The sequence below is a fragment of the Mustela nivalis genome (assembly GCF_964662115.1).
Source record: "Mustela nivalis genome assembly, contig: HAP1_SCAFFOLD_849, whole genome shotgun sequence".
In the NCBI taxonomy this organism is placed as follows: domain Eukaryota; kingdom Metazoa; phylum Chordata; class Mammalia; order Carnivora; family Mustelidae; genus Mustela; species Mustela nivalis.
Window position 1 is genome coordinate 173,356 of NW_028135815.1, and position 4,645 is coordinate 178,000.

At 37.9% G+C, this 4,645-nt stretch overlaps 1 long non-coding RNA gene across 1 annotated transcript; it reads left to right on the forward strand.

Annotated features, from left to right (window-relative positions):
• Window positions 1-3,035: 3,035 nt before the first annotated feature.
• Window positions 3,036-3,576, forward strand: LOC309857532. Its single transcript, XR_014307756.1, has 2 exons — window positions 3,036-3,208; window positions 3,252-3,576. It is a non-coding gene; the product is annotated as an uncharacterized lncRNA (long non-coding RNA).
• The last annotated feature ends 1,069 nt before the right edge of the window (window positions 3,577-4,645 follow it).

Sequence of the window (4,645 nt, forward strand, 5' to 3'; positions counted from 1 at the left end):
GTTAAATGCCTAGAAGTAAAATGGCTATTTGTGTAACTGCAACATATTTTGCATTTAAAAAAATGTTCAGACTATTTCCCAAAGTGGTTGTATCATGATATATGCCAACAACAGTTTAGATTTTTTGTTGCTTCTCAATCTAGCTCAGACGAAGTACAATTAGCCTTTATAATTTTAGCCATTCTAATAGATATGTAAGCATGTCTCATTATGATTTTAATTTGTATTTCTTTAATGTCTAAATGTTGAGAAATTTGTCATGTGCTTATAAGCCATCCATATCCTTTTGGTGACATGTCTCTTCCATTATTTCCTTCACATGTAAAATTGGATACTCAGTTTGGTTATTAGTAAGGTTTTTTATTTTTATTCATTTTTTAATAATCATAATAGATGTCCATTATCAGATATATAATTTGCAAATCCCTTCTCCATCTTTACGGTTTCTCAATGGAGCTTTGATAGCTGTGTCTTTCAAGAAATATGCTACTTCTTTCCTGGTACACGGAGGTATGACTAGAACATTATCAATGTTGACCTTTGCAAAGAAAATCATGGCTTAAGATATATGTAGTCTGCAGTTGTTGGGAGTGTTCACCATCCTTGCCTCTAACTCATCTCTCACTGCCCACACATTCAGATATAGGGGAATATTGATTGACAAAATATTAATTGCCAAATAACACTAGTTGGAGAATAAGAAAAATGCAGGCCCCTGATTATATAATATTACTTAAATAAAATATGTTTTTATAAGTGCTATTGGAAGTAAATTCCTCAATACTTTAATCACACAGAATGATGGAATCCTAGATTTTTTTTCTTGTATTTACTAGAAAATGATCATGCCTCAAGTATATTAAAATGGAATAGGTAAAATTAAAAATTGTTTTAAGTTGATTTGCGTGTGTTGTGCGTATGTGAGAGAGAAAGTGAGAGAGAAATAGAAAGAGAGAAAAAGAGAAAGGGAAAGACAGAGAGGTGGCTGCAGTGAATTATGAGTTGCAGGATAGATTTTAAAGTTTTGTCATTTGCTTTCTACATTTCCTTTTCCTTAGGTTCAAGAGAACAATCAGTAATATCTCAGATGCCTGCTGGTAACATCAGCAGAAAGAGTTAGAGGTTCCCAGAAAATTAAAGATGAGATATAGTTTTCCTGACATAAGAAAAGTCATTTTTTGTCCCCAGCTATTTTCAATGATCTATACCCCACCTGTGTACTTGCCCAAGCACACTTCTTCTAAAATTTCCTGGGAGGCTCTTACAAAGAAATGCAAAAACCTCACTAGTTAAGGATTTTGAGGGAACAAGGCAATGGGAAAACTAACAGTCACCACCAGACCAGGAAATAGCCTAAGCTATTGAGACAATAAATCAGTGGTAAAACTCCTAGTGCTATTTCAAAAGTAATCAAGGCCTTGCATTCCTTGTCCCAGAAAATGAGTCCAAGACCCCATCTAGTTTATATCTGCTCTTGAAGCCTGCAGAGTCCCTTTCCCTTGTCCAACAGTTACCTCTGCTTTATTCTAACGTTGAAGTTTCTGCCCTCGGTGGAATACAAGCTTCATTCAGGTGAACATGCAATACATATTGCACAAATACATATGTGGATGTGCATGCATCCACAACCTTATGACCAACCATACACGGGATAATAAAACTCTCCCTTCTCAGTATTCATCTTAAATACTAAATAAAAATCTCTCTCCTGTTCAAACAGTCAAGGCTTTGGAACTTATTCCCTGTGATCTCCTTGTATGTTGTAAACAAAGATTCCTTTGTTTGACAACTCCACCTGTTTCTGTGATTCTCCAAAGACTGACCTCAGTTAGTTCCGTTACTGTAATGGCTTTCACTACTCTGATTCTACCTCTGCAAGTCTCCAAATTTAACTATTTTTTTCTCCCAATTCCGCATGTTCTTGGCTTTAAACTGCAACTCTGAAGAGATGCTTTGCTTGTTTTAAAAAAAATCAAGAAAAGGGAGTAGTAGTCAACATTGTTACTTTGAACTTTCTGCCCTAAGGGGCTCTCCTGTTGTTTCTCTTTGACTTCCTGGACTGAAACGACAGAAATTTGGCAACACATCACTCCCCAATCCAGATTACTGACAGAACAGTTTAGACTCTTAGAAAAATATTAGTTTAAAAGATCACATAATTAAATACTTAAGCATGTAGGGTAATATAGTGGTTTACAAGAAATATATTTTGGTCATCTGAATATTTGGTTTTCAACCATGGCTACTGACTCACAGCTCCTAAAACTCTTGGAATTTCCTGTGATAAGGGTGAGAGAGGTGTGTTTTGTTATGTTAATGAAGTGACCTTCAGACCTCACTCAAGGCAAGGGCTGTTTGCCTGAAGGACCAACCACTTGGTGAAAGCCTTCATAACTTTTTGCCCAACATGCCTCCCCTTCCTCCCAATTCAGGATTATTTGGGGAGGGAAGAGGAGCTGGAGATTAGATCAGCAAATGACAATGATTTAGTCAGTCATGACTATGTCATGAAGCCTCCACAGAAAACCTGAAAGGACTGGGTTCAGAAAGCTTTTAGTTTGTTAAATGTATAAAAAGGCAGGAAGAGTTGCAGTCTTACAGAAGGTAATAGAAGCTCTGTGGCCATTCTCCATACCTTGCCCTGTGCACTTCTTTATCTATCTATTGATTTAAATCTTCTATTATATCTTTTAATAAGCTGGCAAACATAAAGTAAGTATTTTTCTGAGTTTTGTGAGCCCCTGTAGCAAATTAAAAGAACGTAAGAAGTAGGCCATTGGGACCTCCAACCTGTAGCTGCTCAGTCACAAGCACAGGTAATAACCTGGGGCCTACAGTGAGACTGGCATCTGAGATGGGGTTGGAGATAGTCTTGGAGGACTGATCCCTTAACTGATGAAATCTTACGCTATGTTCAGGTAGATAGTGTCAGAATTTAGTTGAATTCTTGGATATCCTGCTGTTGTCTGAAAATTATTTGGCATTGTTGGTATGATGTCCTTGAAAGACCCCCCCCCCCGTCGTTAAGTAATTAACTGCTCTTTTGTTGTGTAAAAGTACCCCTCCTCCCCTTGCAATGAAAAGACCCTTCCCCCAGGGTTGAATTCAATGTAACTGCTCTTTTGCCTTTCTGTAACCGCTTGGCTTTTAGGGCATGACACTTGACTCCTGTTTGAACAAGATACCCTCTCCTAATAGCCGGGGCATGGTCCCGTAGGTCACGTAGGCAAGGGGGCTGCATGGTCCCCTAGATCACGTAGGCAAGGGGGCTGCATGGTCACATAGGTCACGTAGACAGGATGCCTTTCTGCCCAGTAATAAGGTCAAACTTCCCCTCTTTGTTTCCCCTTCCCGCTTTTCTCTTCCCGCGAGGGGTGTCTTCCAGGGCAATCCACTAACACCAAGTATGCCTTTTTCAAAAGTTCGAACTGTCCACCAATCAGTTGCACCCCACCCAAAACTTGTTTGTACCTTCCTATAAAAGACCCCGCTTCACTCTGGTCGGTGTGCTCGGTTAGCTGGAGCTGCCGACCACCCGCCGGTACCTGCGTGACAATAAACCTCTTGCTGTTTGCATCCAGTGGCAGTGTTGGATTCTTGGGTAAGGGGATCCGCGGTTCTTTCATCCTAAAACCCAAAAAGATATAGCTACCTCAAAATAAGAATAAGGTTGACAGCTTATATATAATAAGTGAGTATATCAGGGATTTAAAATATACCCAATAAATAATGTAAGGAATTAAGGAAAGATTTTGAAATAATAACAAGAATAAGAACCTAGTGGTACTAATAGATTAAATATATGTAATCTAGTTGAATTAAGAATACAATGGATAGAATACGTAATGGATTCAATAGAGATAAGAAGTCACTTAAGGACATAGTCATCTGGATACCAGCAAAGCATTAAAATTATCAATATAAAAGAGGTGTAAGATGTAGGTGATACGTGTGGAACAAAAGCTAGAGAAAAAATTAGATTTCCTTACTACTCATAGCCTGTTGACAAGTCCTTGAAGTTCCTCTGGGGACTCAGCTGCTTCCATGTGGACACATCTACTCAGGGCAAAAAGCATTCTTAGTCCACCCCCCCCCAGGATACTGAAAATCTACTTTCACATGTAAAAATTACTTTGGAAACTTCTTTATCTCTATTCCCCACCCCTGCCCTCAAGATATACATTGGCAATCATCTCCCAAGCATATACCCACTGATACACATCAGAAGAGTCTCTTCCCTGAGTTTTTACTAAATAGTAATAAATGACCTTTCCCTAACAATAGCTAGCCCCCTCAAGGTCCTGGAAACCTTGTTTATAAAATACCTTGGAGGCTTGTGCTATCCCTAACCTCCTCCCAAATTGAAAGTATATAATCAGCCACTCTTCATGACCCTCTCTCTCTACTCCAAATAAATGAATAAATATTTTTTTAAATAAAATAAAATAAATGACTTTTTTTAATGAAAGAAGAAAAAGGAAAGAAATATTTGAATATTAATGTACATCTATTTCTCAAGCATAAAATAGTCAAGACACTGGATTAAAACTTATACACACAAAAAGAAAGAAAATATTCATAACTATAGTTGACTCTATGAATCCCAAACTAGGGCATACATACCAAAGACAAAAAAAAATCATAA